We start from the raw sequence: 15,675 nt of genomic DNA, 5'->3' as shown, positions 1-15,675 counted from the left end.
CGGAGCCCGCTCCTCATCCATCTGCCTACCGATATTCGTCCGGGGCCACATCTCTCGGCCACTTTTCAATTTCGCCCGACGAATTTCCAACCCCCCTACCCCCGGCCGCCGTTCCCAATCTACACGTCCAATTCTCCGGGACATAAATCGGAGGAGTTTTTATTATTTAACGGTTTTTTCCTTGTTTTGCAGGTAGCAAGGTCCTCCGCGGTGTCGAGCAGGGGTCCGCGTGACAACCGTCCGATGGGTCAAGGAGAAAGGGGTTGAAAGCTGGACGAGACGAAATTACCAGCGACGTTGGAGGCTCGTCTCAACCCCTTCCCATCCCGCGGCTCGCCCCTCCTGGGGATACTGCACCAGTGTCATCGGAATATACGGTTAATTGCGAGGATGTTTTGTTGGCCTGTCGGAACTCGAGACCATCTCCCCTTACAAGGTTTTGCATTTAGCCTTTCCGTATCGACGACACGTACAGCAGGAAACTCCGCGGGGCCGGGGGAAGTTCAACCCCCGCCTCGACGGCTCCTGCCCGGCTAACTTCGCTTTAACGCGTTAATAGACGGCTCCGTGTACCGGTGAAAGTTGCATTTACGGCTGAGTTTCGGGTGACAAGACGAAGGGACGACGCGCTCCTTCGACGATCGCTATCGCGTCCGGGAAAGAAGTTACTTTGGCGGTATACAGGGTGATACTACTTACGCAGAAGCTACTGTCTTTCTAAGCTCGTCACGGGAGGGTCATTCCACGCGAAGTCGGACACTTTTCGGAGTAACATTTCGGATTTTTTTGTGCAACTTGGATATGTTGTAGTCTTTAGGGGTATATAAACATATCTCGAAGGATTTTTCGAAATGTCAAAAATTGTGGATGTTACAGCTCTTTAAAATATAGGGTTTACTATTTTTTCAAAAATTATAACTGTTGAAATAATAAACGGATAAAAATGACCTTTTGGGTGCTTACAGTGCAGATGTAAGAGTACCTAATAAAAATTATTTCACTTAATAAAAACGAATATTTGACCATCTATTATTTCCAGAAATAATATCAAAAACATTCACGATTATTACTAGAGAGACGTGGACTTGCAAAAACAATTTCTGGAACGCGAAATTTTCATTCATTTATGCCAGCGGATACAGTGTCTCATTTAAAAGCTAAAGTCTATTCATACAGTGACAAATCAAAAGTTGTAGCAATTATCAAATAAGTAATTCCATAACCGGTCATGTATTCCAAAAGACGCTGAAAAATACGACAAAATAATTATCCTTTAACATAATCCCATCACATCTCATCCTCTCTCGATGGAAGAATACTCACCACCTTCTCGTGGTTTCCATTGAACAATGGCAACTTAAATGTTTCAAACAATAAGTGCCATCGACAGAGAGTGAGTTTCCAGTAACTATTAACGGTATTAAACCTTGCAGCGGTCCTCGTTAACACCCTATATAAAAGTGGCAGGTATAGCCGCTTGGCCGCTGCGAGTACCGCACGGCCCGTGCGACCAGTCGAGCCGGTGTGATTTGACGCAGCGTTACATTCAATTAATTTTCATTTGGCCAATTTTAAAACGTCCACGTTTTTCAAAACATGTCCATAAAGAGGAAAAACAGGGCTTCATCCTCCTATTTTTTCCAAATTTTTAAAAAGGTGCCTTCAACTATAAAATTGCATTTGTTTAGAACAATTACTAAATAAATTGTCAAATATTCGTTTTTACTAAGTGAAATAATTTTTATTAGGTACTCTTATATCTGCACTGTAAGCACCCAAAAGGTCATATTTATCCGTTTATTAGTTGAACAGTTATAATTTTTGGAAAAATAGTAAACACTATATTTCAAAGAGCTGTAGCATCCACAATTTTTGACATTTCGAGAAATCCTTCGAGATATGTTTATATACCCCTAAAGACTACGACACATCCAAGTTGCACCAAAATCCGAAATGTTACTCCGAAAAGTGTCCGACTTCGCGTGGAATGACCCGGGAGGAAAGAAAGCAACGCGCAAAGAGCAGTCGAGAGTTTTGCAAAGTTCGTACTAAATGGACGCCAAAGGTGTACGGTAATTTTGATGAATCGAACGCGATCTTATCGGCGGCCAATGATCGGATAATTCTCGCAGCGATCGCCGGCCGATTGATTCGTTAATTAAGTCGTGGATATACTTTTGCACGCACGCGACAGGACGTATTAATCGCCGAACGCCGGAGGTCATATATTGTTTGTGACGCTTTAGACGCAAACATTGATTGCGAGAGAGACGCCGGCGTCGCTCGGCGGTTTGCGGGGGAGAGACGGTGCTCGGGGAGCGAACGGCGGTGCTCCCGGGGGAGGAAAGGAAGGAGAGGGGGCGGCGATATTATTGATTTATGTCCCGTTCTACGTTATGTATTCTAGCTCCTCCACACCGATACCGAATGATCCAACCCCGAGATGCAACCTTCTCCTCGCTTTCAGCTTTTACTTGCAAGCATTTCGGCGCTCGCCACCCCTTAGGTCCGCTCCCGTGAAATACGAGCTTTTGTCGCGAACACGCGATGACGAGACACCTGCTAAGTTCCGGATATTAAGGCGGCGACGTTCGTGCAGCAATATGGTGTGCGTTGAAATACATTTCAGTACCGATCTCAGCAGTTACCCTCTATTATCTAATTGCGCCGCAGTCGTCGGGTCTATTAAACAGGAAATTAAATTGTCCGTGGTCCAGAGGCATCGTTCAAACTTGAATGCCATACTTTCGAGCTACTCCACGTCACAACGGGTAGGTGAAAAATTTAGTTTCACCGATTCTCTGCAAAATTACAGCATTTGTCGATAACCTTGCAAAAACAAAGTATACTAAATTTCAACGGCCTATGTCAAATAGTTTTCGAAATATTTAATCTTAAAGTTTCGAGAATTCAAACAAAATCGGCTGACGCGTCATCACTTAAACTGTAATATCTCGATCATTTTTAAAGATAATGCCACCGTCTTGGGTTCATTCTAAAGCTGAAGGAATGCTTTCTCAAAACGCATATAGAATATTTTCTTTATTGTTAATAAACTTAACAGTAATCGATGTTTCAGAAATATCTGCTCACCATATAAAATATTAGCAATAGTAGGTAGCAGATATTCCTACTATTTTTCTCGAGAATACCGAAAACACTGAAAGAAAAATTTGTTTTAACCCATCGTATATAAATACTTTCCTACGCTAGGCTATTGTTTTGAAAACGCGTGCGTGCTGACTGACCATGGGAACCGTGCAGTTCCAAGCGGTGTGCACTATCGTAAGTTTTATTTTTTTTATTAACTGTTCCCAAAATCTCCCCACTTTTTTGAAAAAGGCATTTATTAGTTGAAGACTTAATGAATTCGAATAGTATTTTTTCAAGCCGGACCGTGGGTGGGAACGACGTCAAATCGCGATTTGAATCTTTGACATCGATTACTGTTAAGTTTATTAACAATAAAGAAAATATTCTATATACGTTTTGAGAAAGCATTCCTTCAGCTTTAGAATGAACCCAAAACGGTGCAATTATCTGTAAAAACGACCGAGATATTACAGTTTAAGTGATGACGCGTCAGCCGATTTTGTTTGAAATCTCGAAACTGTAACATTAAATATTTCGAAAACTATTTGACACAGGCCGTTAAAATTCAGTGCACTTTGTTTTTGCAAGGTTATCGGCAAATGCTGTAATTTTGAAGAGAATCGGCGAAACTAAATTTTTCTCCTATTCGTTTTGACGTGGAATAGCTCTTTCGTTAATGCTATCGTATCAGGGAAGCCAAAGTTGGACCAACGTCACAGCTGACTGTAGTAACCACTTTAGACTTAGCTTCGTCAAGTATCGGTGGAAAACAGCCAGGTTCGGCATTAAACAGTCGCGAGTCCTTGACAATTGTCCGGGTTACGCCGCGCAATCGTTAGAGCGTGGCAAATCGAAAGCGATGATCGCCGGGCAGACGTAAAAGCGCGTCGCGATCATCGAGCCTCCCCTCGTCGCGAGAGGGACGCGATATCAATTATCTTCGATACGAATTACGGTTACACGAAGCGCTGTGCGCCGATGGCGGGGGTTGCTGGAGGTTATGCGTGCCGGAAGTTACGCCGGGATGAGCAGGTGAGGGGGAGCGCGAAGATAGGGGCAGGGAGGGTGGCAGAGAGCTGGAGGGACGGAGAGAGAGAGAGATCGACGAGAGGGAAGCGCCGAAAATTGATGTATTCCCTATGCAAAATAGCAGAAGCACGGCGCTAGTAGTAACTGGACAGCACGCAACCGGGAATCCTCTATGGCCATCGTCTCCCTCTCTCCCTATCTATCGCTTTCTCACTCGCTCGCTCTCTCTCTCCCCGTCTCTTTCTCCCTTTCTGCTTCGCCTGTCTCGCCTTCTACCACCATCAGCGGCTCCGTCACCTGAACAGAATCGAGAGCGGTATAGGAGCAATTAACACTCTATTAACACTAACGACGCTCATACATAACAACGGTGCCGCAGGGATTGAATTTATGGTCTGTTAATGGGGGTTACTTTATGCGTTATGCAGTCGTACGTGTCACGACGCCGCGCCGGCCAGTGTCGCGTAAATTCTGCGAGAGCCGCGATAGGGTTCCTCGCCGGTTAGGGAAGACGCGTGGGATTTCACGCTGGAATTCGCGGTCCGCGGGGCTGTTTGCAATCCACGGAGCTGAATTCCCCTGGTTATAAAACTCTAGATACCGCGTCATCTTCGCTCGATAGCTAACAAACTCTCCCTTAACGATCTCCCATCTGTATCTGTCGAACTACAGCGCAGAGACATCCTCCAAAAGTCCGACCTCTCTTTCGTTCGTTCCTGACAGACACAGAGACCTTCGGAATAAATCGGGGCGTCCGAATTATTCGCTTCTATTTCCACAAGATGTCGACAACTTCCTCCAACCCCCGGCTCCCAGTCGTCGTAACCTAATTCCCATTTCCAAGGGAACGTGTCGTTCAGCGTCGAAAGCCCGGAAGACGAAGAAAGAGGAAACAGGTGTACGTGTAATCTCTCTCTGGCAAAACGCGAGTAAACAAGAAAGTTAGGGGGCTCACCGTTCGTCGAGTGCAACGGAGTCGAGTGCCAAAGTTCATCGTGAGATCCTGGCCCTCCTCACTGAGACGCGGCAAGGCCGGTAAAGTGATAAAGCGGCCATAAATTCTGACCGCCATCCTCCCTCCCACCGTGCCCCTCTATCTTGCCAGCTCTCCACTCCGCCGCCTTCCATCCCTTCGCCTGTCTCCCTCCTCCCTTTCCCATCCGCCGCGTTCCTTGTCGGTCGACTTTGCGACCTGGATGCACCTGCAACAGCGGAATTGGCAAAGGTCAGCGTACGTTTCCTTCCCTCGTGTCCCTAACGATCCTCGCACTTACTTGACGATCTGTTGCTTTGGCAGAGGATCGCGACGCTTCGGGTACAGATGACCCATTGGAAGAGCAAGGTCCAAGAAGAGAACTGCTGGCGCAACATCTTTGTGTCAACTGTACTTACCTGCGCGAGAGACTTTCTATTCCATTGGCCAGGTCTCAGCCAGAAAGTGGTGATCAGACGAAAGCTAAATTAGAACGAGAGCATTCTCCCTCTGCCCTGCGGCTTCGTAGCGCTGACTGTCCCCTGACCTCTCTGCGAGTTAATAACCAATTGTGCTAACAGATCGCCCTTGGCCATGAATTACCCCCAAAGAGGAGATCGGACTTTGCCCAATTAGCGGCTCCACTTGTCCAGGCGAATACTGAAAGCTCGCGTCTAAAGACTAATTTCCCCCTTTATCCTTGTATCTCATAGAAGTTAGCTTTGCTAAAGCTCCCGTTCTTTTTGGGCAGGCACAAAGCGTTTCAGATACGCACAATACTTGTTGATCCGAAGAATCTATAGACAGAAGGGAGTCGACCTTTGGGATCCAGGTCTGTCGATCTGTTATCCAAACAAGAATTCCCCTGTAAGGAGCCGGAGAGGATCAGAGAGGCCTGGAAGCATCGCCAAAAACCCATCGAATCCTGCTTGTGCTCCAGTTGATCGAATAAAGAAAATCACAGCTGGCGCTGTATAGGTGGAATGTGAAATGGGGGGGGTGGAAAGTGGGTCAGCCAGGGAAGCATGGGATTCCACATGGACCCGGAATTCCAGGGGAGAAATGGAGACGTTCCTGTCGAGAAGAAAGCGTTGCAGCTGCAGTTTGGCGAAACGTCGAAATCCAATATCACAGTGTTCCAGGCATACCCAGCCGCCTAGAAGCTAGGCACACGGTATGCTCGTTGCAGCGCAGGGGCGAACAGACAGAAATCCCAATAAATCATCCCGTCACGAGCCGTGAGCCAAGGCGGAGCCTCTTGCCTCGTATTAGCCAATAATAATCCTCTCCGAGGTGGAGGCCATCTTGGATTATACAATGGTTCCTTCCGCCACAATTCGTATAAATGCAACCTTCGGTGTTACCGGGCAACCTTTTCGAAGGGTCCCAGTGGCGTACGGCCCGCGATATTTTCGCTCGGGCGTGAACGACATCGCTGACCGCCAGGATCGATGTCGTTCTCGCTAGACGAACGCTATATGCACCTACGGAAAATTATATAGGGCACCGTGCGTTGGCGGCCATAAGCTTGAAACCATTCACGAAACTTGTACCGATTAATTAGCAAGCTTCTAAAGCTCTCAGTATCTTCTTATTTATTTCAGAAATGTCTGTCTTCTTCCTCAAGTGCGGAGCAAACTCGTTATTTCTGGAATAATAATAATTGCAAGTACAATGTAAAATGGTCCCAAACATATGGCTAACGTGGTGTACCCTACGTGTATCGTTACCGCTGAAACGAATAACCCACCGTATTACCAATTAATTAATTGATCGAAAGAGGAGAAGCAACACGGCAGAGGGTCGATCAATCTCGCGAATCGAGGTCGAACGAACCCGACCGGTTTCAACCGCGTATACCACCCCTCCCCCCTCCCCCCCTCCCTCCCTCCTCCCCCACCGGTTGTTCGCGCATCGATCGATAAACTTTGGTCCAACGCGGAGAGACGAAAGTTGGAGGAGAGCGTGCGTCCGGTACACATCCGTTTCCGCAGCACGTGTGTGACACACTCGGCTCGATTTCATATTCAACCACAATTTATTTCTCGTTTTCAAACACAGCTATTATAATTAATATAATTATTATTATTATTAATATGGACAGACTCTTATATAATATAATACAATACGGTTTAGACTTGTCGACATGATAGCGTATAATACTATTATCGTTTCCCATCGTCATCGTCGTCGTCGTCGTCGTTACTCATAATACATAGCTCATTCGCGTGCATATCGTTCGTCATTGCAATCGTATCGTAATTATCGTAAGCTTCGTCGGTACCATCATCATCATCATCGTCGCCGTCGTCGTCAACGCCATCTACATCGTTTCGCTGGCGTACGTTTTTTTTTTCCATGTGTACATTTAGTTTACATAATGCGGGACACTACAAAATAATTATATACGTTTATCGTAATTCGTAATACTATTATATTTATATTTATATTCATATTTATAGTTAAATATATATATAATTTATATATATATATATATATATATATATATAGATTCATTTATTTATATCTTCTTTTTCCACTTATACTTCGGTAAACGCGGTGCAGCCTACATTATTTTTCGGCCTGTAGGCGCACACCCCTATCTAACTTTTTTTTTTTTGTTTTCTTCAACATCGCGTAATCGTTTCGAACGAATGCGTTGTACCCGGTATCTTTGTGTGCCTGGGCCTGTATCTCTGCGTGTTGGAGTGTACGTGTGTGCACGCGCGGGTGTGCGTACGTCTGTGAAAACATTTTTCTGTATAATATATAATAACATGTACATAGATGGTTCTCCACCAGCTCGACCGGAGCAATGTGTCCATGTAACACGCTGACGACTCGAGTGTGTAGCCAATATTGGAAAAAAAAATTAATCCGCCGAATTCCGGTTGGACCGCGCCCTGACACGCGAATTACAGCGGCTGTTCCTGTCGAGAATGTATATCTAGACGCTCTTCAAGCTATTCGTATATGTGCATATTTATACCAACAGCGTCGAGCAGATTCGAATTTGGCGCGAGAACTGGAGGGCGCTGCCTGCGAAGCAATCCTCGAGGATACACACTGGAGTGGTGGAGCGTAAACATCGGGGGACGAAAACGTGGCGGCTCTTAACAATATTGTCATCTTTTTACTCTATTTCCTTCGCCGCGGTTACAGACCATGGGGCCACCGTCGGTAGTCGAATCGTCCGTAATCCACGACGGTGCTCGTATATCGTTACAGTACCGTATCAATAAATAGTAATTAATTAGTCCTCTGCTACCGTTACTTTGTAACTCCTTTAGTCTATGAAACAGGTACCTACTTTACCTACGCGGTATCGTATACAGTGGTCGCGGCTCGCGATTCGATGCCGCGACGTCAGACGTCGCCCTTCACATTGCCCCGCCGATAAACGAAAGAATCTCATTCGATGCGCCCAGCTTTTTTTCCCTCGCGAATGGAATTATTTACAAGTGTCTGTGTTGTGTGCGCGTGTGTGTGTGTATGTGTGTGTCTCTTGTCACAGCGCGACCCAGTGGCAATAGGACTCTTTCTTGCCGCTTGTCAAAAGAAATCGAAGCACTCTCGGTAAGTGCTGCGCCGATTCTCCGCGATGAAAAAGTTCGGCCAGGAATCGATTTATCGGAGCGATCCTGTCGGCGTACGGAATTGTCCTACGGCAAACGAATTCTCGTGCGGTGGTGTTCGTTGAGTTTTTTCTTTAACTGTTAATCGTAAGTATACGCTGCACTCGCCACGCATTACCGGGTTTATCAGTCTTCACAGAGCGGAACCCTATCGTCGAGACCGCGCGTTCTAACCTCTTTTAGGAAACTTTTGTCGAATTGGAAAGGTTTTCACCGCGACAGTAACGACGTCCCTCGAGAACTGCACTCGAGAAAAGCAATATGGCGCTACCGAATCGGTTACTCGTATTTACTTGTATTTACAAAATGCACTCGATGTACAGCGACTGAGACATCGAGTCGGTCAAAATGAAGGAGCATTCTGGATACTCTTCTCTAGTTTCTGTGTAGACTGTAGACGATACGACGCTGTGCGATAGCTGTTCACTCGAAAATAAAGCCAACAGAGAACGCTGAACGAGATTACGTTGGGAGATGGACGTTGAGGAATACATATTACGGCACGTGTGATCTTATCGACTGCAGCAAATCTTTCCTCCGTTTTACCGATATGAAACCGCGAATTGTTTTGTCGTTTTCTGTCCGTTTTTCATTTACATCGTAAAAAAGACGGTTAATTGAGTTATTCTGGATGATGAATGTTTTGTATGTTACAGCACAATCCGAGTGATGGATGTTTCGCGTTGGCTGAAGTGGAGAGGCGATGGACTGCCAATTCCCCTTTCTTTACCTATTTATATGTTCCTAGGTAGATACTATACAGATTACCTAGAAAGGTATACGAAACTAGCGACACCTGCCCGGGGAGTGACAGGAAGTCAGGAACTCTTCGGCGCATGGGCGTGCGAGGACGTGGCTTTATCGTTTACCAATTTCATTTAATTAAACAGACCACTTCCGACGTGGATCCGTGTCGATCCTTTTCAACGCCCCGCTCTCAACCGTGGGCAGTGGGAAACGTAAAGAGGCCCTTTCACGATACACAACCATAAGAGTAAAAGTATTTAAATGCAACGTAGCCGGAATAAAGGTCGGTAAAGCAACGAAACAAACATTCGCCCGCGTACAGGCTCCTCCCGCCTCTCGGATTAACGCCAGCTCTCTGCAGCTCGAATAATCACGTTGGAAGGTTGATTCTGGTGTGCACACAAATATACGTCCGACCACACGGTTCACGTTGTAAAAAATATTTATTGGACAATTAATGAAAACAGAAGGGAAAGATTCACCGTGCTGCTCGCAACAACGGTGTTAATAAATATTACGCGAGGCTACATTAATACGAGGGTCCGAAAGCTGCTTATACCATCTCGAGCATCTCATGTCCCCTTTCGTTCTTCGTTCCGAAATCTCATAAACGGCGCCTGCGAGCTCACCGAAAAAAAAAAAGAACACGCATCAATTATGTACACGATCGCAAACCCCACGAATTCGTCTATTCGGTTTAATTGCGCATTGCCCATGGGTACATAGAAAATGGCGATCGAAGTCACGTATTTTCGATCCGACGTTTATTTCTTTTTTTCCCCCCCCTTTTCCATGACCACCGCCCCCGCTCGCTGCAACCGACATGCCCGATTCCTTAAATTCTAGTTAATTATCTTCTTAAGACTTAGGCTTTAGACGTTAACCTTATCGATTAAGCGCTAGCTTAGTGACTCACTTCGTACGTACACACTGCTCTTCATCATCATCCCTGGTTTTTTCTCTCCTTTCGCTCTCTCTCTTTCTCTCTCTTTCTCTCTCTCTCTCTCTCTCGCTCTCTTTTAATCCTCTCTTACCTTCTCGCTTTAACTCTACATACAATCACGGCACTCGCTTCTCTTTTTCTCCCCCTTTAAATTACGCATATCTGTGATTTTACGCGACTATATAAGAGTAAAGATAAAATATATAATTTGCATTTTACACGTTTCCAGTTAACGCTAGGAATTCTTTTCATTTCCCCTCTCTTTTTTTCGCCGCATTTGTATACATATATATATATATATTTACTCTATATATAAGTAGTAATTCGCTATCCAATGGATACAAATTTTTTTTTTCCGTATTTTAAGCTAAAACCGGTGTTCGTGACGATCGCTCGCGGTGATAACCCCCTTCGCGTTCTTCGTTCGTCTAATTCCGAAATTCCGTTCTGTCCGGTGGACGTTAGGCTAAATGGAACATTGAGTAACGCACGGCTGTCGTGAGCAGCCCCGTATGATTATTGCACAATTGAGTTTTTCCACGTGTCACGGACGACTTGCTGGCAAGAGAAATACCGATGATAAATTTACCAATAAGGACCCTAACGATACTTTCCGCTCTCAGAGATAAAGAACCCTCCAAAGACTGCCTCGAATCGATCGATTTCGCTATCTGCCAAGGAACGTACGCAATCCTATGAATTGAGACACAACGGCGCGAGCGCACTTTTGCCAATCAGCTGAACGCTCGACGAGAATTAATGTTGCGAAGCTAGCCCGGCCGCGAAAAGTTCGAGAAAACGGTTTGTCAGGCAGGCATTTGTGCGTGAAATTTCGCCTGCACCGTTGACCGGCGTGTCGTAACAGTTGACACCGTGACGCAAGGGCAATAAATACTTCCTTTGTCTCGAAAGCCGCACCCTACGCTTCCAATGCCGGCCATTACCTGGCCTACATAGATGGTATCGCTGATTAATGTACCCAGAATTAACGCATGTCTCACTTACCTACCGCGAAATGCGCAAAAATCCCAGCCGACTCGTGTGAGGTTAATCGATTTATCCAAAGGGTTATAAATCGTAATCGGTAAGCCGAGAGGCTGGGGACACCTCGGTTCCCTTCGATCTACGGATCGAACGAAAAACCAACCTAATCTCCAGTTAACCATTAACGGACAGTAATGCAACAAGATTTTGGGACCTATTCAGAGTAATTGGTCGTTCATGAAAATGAAGCGTACAATACGTAATGTCTTGAAGTTTCTTCCGCTAATGCACGTGACACAAAGGTTACGCAAGTTTCAGCAAAGGTGGCTTCGAGTTTGGATGCCAGTTGCGAGACGAAAACGCGAGCTTCTACTTCTGATGGCACTGTTACCAGTGGCGGATTAAAAAAAAGGGGCACAAGTGGCAAACGATCTGAGGGGCCCATTCTTCGGGAAAATGAAGACGCGCCTATAGTTCACTGAAAACGGATCAAGTGGAAAAAAAATGTAGTTTTTGGATACCTATACCTAATCATAATTTTTGTTTGGACACGGGGCCCTGGGGGCCTCCTGGGCAGGGGCCCAGGCGGCAACTGCTCGTCAGCCGCCCTGTTAGATCCGCCACTAACTGTTACCATTCACTTAAGAATGAAAGAACTATTTAAATCTCAGCAGTTTAGAGTGGATCGATGGAATACGAAAGGTGCGCACATCCGTCGTTTATCGCCGGTGTTTCTCTGTCCTCGAAAGTTTCACGAAAAGCCATACCGACAGCGATGCCGATGCCCCTCGACGGGCCATCGAGCTTAATTGGCGCCAATTTGCCGGAGCAATTTAGGATCGCGACCCCTGACTGTAAACGCACGTTTCGGCAGTTGCGAAAAAAGAAACCGTTCGCGAGAGACAGCGAGCGATCGTCCAAGATCTTCTCTTTTTCACAGTTCGTTGCTCCTCAAGGACAAAAAGTTATACATAAATAAATCTCTGGAGAAAGAAAGGCCGGCCGGTGCTCAATTGATGCGCGTGCGCGAGCTGGACCATGTATTACGTATATCAGTTCCATATATCTCCCCGTTCTCCCCCTTTAGATCCTTCTCCTCATTGTTTTCCCTCGTTAACGCGGCAACGGGGCGGAAGAAAGTTCGCGGGGCAGCAGCCCGTCCCTCGGCAACGCTCCTCCGACCCCTCGTTCGCGAGATCGCCGGTTCCCCCTCTATATTTATATTTTTCTGCTCTGTTTTCGTGTTTTTTTTTTCTTCTTCTTTAAATACCATCTTTTCGCCGCCGTCGTCGTCGTCGTCTATACATACTACGTACTCGTATTAATTATCGTTTATTACGTATATCGTAGATTACGTGTATACAAGGTATAAACTAAATAATGTCGATCTAAGTTTTACAACACAGCACAAGAAATTCGCCGCGGCGGAGTTCTCCGACGTGTCAGCCAGTGGACGCGGCGACGCGAGCGCCCGCGTGGATCGTCGCGCGAGTTCGTCGATCCGTCATCGATCGCGAGTTTCGGCGACCGGGCCGACAGATGGTGTTCGCTTACTGCTTGGCACGCTTAACCGCGTTCGACAGAACGTTTCGACTGGGCGGGAAACGAGCAAATGCGAAACAAAACGAATGTGATCACAGATGACATGCGCTCGAACATGTGACTAGTGATTACGCGTTACGTTAATATAAGGACGACCCTGTCGGTCTGTTTCAGTTTACTTCACCCGAAACGATTTTCATTTCACCTCGTACTATTCTTTCATTGAATATTCAATTCGGATTCCACGTACATGCCGTGAAACTCCACTTATCCGAATGCGATCTTACTCCATGGCTTTTGTTTACCGAACTTACTACTTGCTCCAGTTATATTGGACGTCTTACACTTGGAACAAACTCTCAACTATAGTCGCTCAAGGCCACTCGCTGTACTGTCTGTCATGTCAGGCACGACTGCTACTTTCGTTTCACGCCATCTCTCAAACGCAATGGGCGGAGCAGCGAGACGAAATATGGAGAGCTAAGGAAAACCCCTCAGCAACCTTGCGCGATCAGTGATTTTCTTCAGACCATAGCTACGAAGAGCTACCGGAGCATCAGCTTGGAAGAAACGAATGGATTCCCTCCGGTTATCCGAAGGAAAGATGATAAGCAGAGAAGGAATTTATCGACGCGTTCGGATTAATGGAGTTCTACTCTAAATGAAAATCAGTTTGGATCGGATAGAATGGCAATGACGAAACAGAGCAGCGGGGATTCTACGAGATGCAACTAAGTGTATTTCTGCTGATTCCAACGTAGCTGAGATTTGACTGGACACTTTCCAATAATTGACAGCGATTTTTTTAGGGTGGATTTCAAACGCGAGGTTCTCAAAGAGAGCAAAGAGGTACACTGTGAAACATTTCGCGGCGGAGCAAGGGAGTAGAGTTTTCTGTTGGAGGGTTTGCTCTATAGAGTCGCTATTAAGGTGCCAAGCGGTTTCATGCCGAAAGCATCTTATTCCAAAAATACGCTACGAATTACATCACTTGGTAATTTGGCCTCGTGTCGCGCGGAGCAGCAGTAAATTTTCGGCGACCGTTCGGTTCGCGAAGATTCCTCGAGCTTTGGTCGTATCGAGGATCTCTCTCACCGGGGTCACTCTTTCTTTTTTTATCGTCGTTTGCTATGAATATTTACAAGAGAACGAAAACACTGCGAAAGTGTAGTTGCACGGTTTTGTTGGAACCGCTTCGTTTCGAAATACATACTTCGCGTCTCTACGTCGAAAAATGGCGTTTCCAACGGCCTTGTGAATATGTGCGAAGGACATCGTAGCACGTTCGCATATAGTAGCGCTGTTTTGCAACTTTCTTAGCCAATTATGAAATAGGAAATCTGTGAATTAGAAGAAGGAAGAATGTCCCGCGAACATTTGAATATTCGAACGTCTACAAAGTTGCAAGAAACAGAAAAGGACCATGGTACACTGCGATCGTTGGTAAACACCATTTTTCGAGTAGGCGCGATACTTTTGAATGTCACGCTTGGCGAGAACAAATTAATGATTACGACTGTCTCTTCTGACATGTTCTTCAGGCAGTATACGATCGTGGAGGAATTACTGAACGAATGGTAGCAAAGGTAACTCTACGAAGTGTGTAAAGGGAAGAAGAAGAATAATAATACAAGTACACACGTCGGGGTGCAAATAAATATGAAATTTTATGAAACTGACCTTGCGATGACACTGATGAAGAAATGTCAAGTCGTTTCGATTCTGCTCCGCCGGAGGCCTTCGCCCTCTCAAGCGCCGCTGCTTTCATTCTTTCAGCACCGCGGACAATAAATCCCATATTTCGCTTCGCGATTTCGGCCAAGAGATACCGGCGTTCGGCGGGTCTGATCGATCACCAAACATCACTGGAATTTAACCAATTGCTGCACACACTGATACTTTTCACTGGTAGCCACGATTTCCCTCGCCTTTCCTTTCCCGCCAGCGCGTTAATTCCGGGCTGGTCGGCGCGCAGGTGTTCGCGCCGCGATCTCTTCCTTTCATCCCTCCGTTTTACTTTCCGCTTCGTCGGATCCTCCCGGCACCGGGGAAACACATTCGAAGATCACACTTGGCACGTTCGCGATTACTAAATTACCCTCGCTGAGCCACCGCGGTATTGTAGAGAAAGAAACTATCTAAACGATCCTCTAAGAACACTAAACCGCTCATCTACTTGCTAAATAGAGACACGATCGGACGCGTCTCCGTCCTTCCGCTATTTTACTAACCGCTCTACGACTGCTACGCGTGTACGACGTAAGAGAATAAATAATAAAACGCTTTTACTAAGGTATATTCACGCGGTATCTCCTCAGATTCTTACTCGATCGTCCCGTGCGTCTCGCATTCACCCTTCGCCTTTCTCTCTTTATATATATAATATGTATATATATTTATATATATATATATATATATATATATATATATATATAATATGTATATATATTTATATATATATATATATAATATATATATTTATATGTTATATATCACTTTACACGCTTTTACGGGCACATTCACACTCTACTTACAACTAGACTCGACCATTCGGGCATAGTATCCACGACTTTCGTCACTTTAAAGTACGTATATTCCTTTCCCTAGCTCGCTCTCTTTCTCTCACTCTCTAGCTCTCCTTCTTTCTTACTCTCTCTCTCTCTCTCTCTCTCTCTCTCTCTCTCTCTCTCTCGCTCTATCTCTTTCTTTCCCTATCGCTCTCTCTCTCT

The 15,675-nt window shown here is 45.7% G+C and overlaps 1 long non-coding RNA gene across 1 annotated transcript; it reads right to left on the bottom strand.

Moving 5' to 3' along the window:
- Positions 1 to 7,159: 7,159 nt before the first annotated feature.
- LOC143366154 (uncharacterized) lies at positions 7,160 to 15,375 on the bottom strand. Its single transcript, XR_013084675.1, has 2 exons — positions 14,627 to 15,375; positions 7,160 to 7,485 (listed from the first exon to the last, which is right to left on the bottom strand). It is a non-coding gene; the product is annotated as an uncharacterized LOC143366154 (long non-coding RNA).
- Positions 15,376 to 15,675: the final 300 nt, after the last annotated feature.

This window comes from Andrena cerasifolii, chromosome 2, assembly GCF_050908995.1.
Source record: "Andrena cerasifolii isolate SP2316 chromosome 2, iyAndCera1_principal, whole genome shotgun sequence".
NCBI lineage: Eukaryota > Metazoa > Arthropoda > Insecta > Hymenoptera > Andrenidae > Andrena > Andrena cerasifolii.
This window is presented reverse-complemented; position numbering and strand designations above follow the sequence as displayed.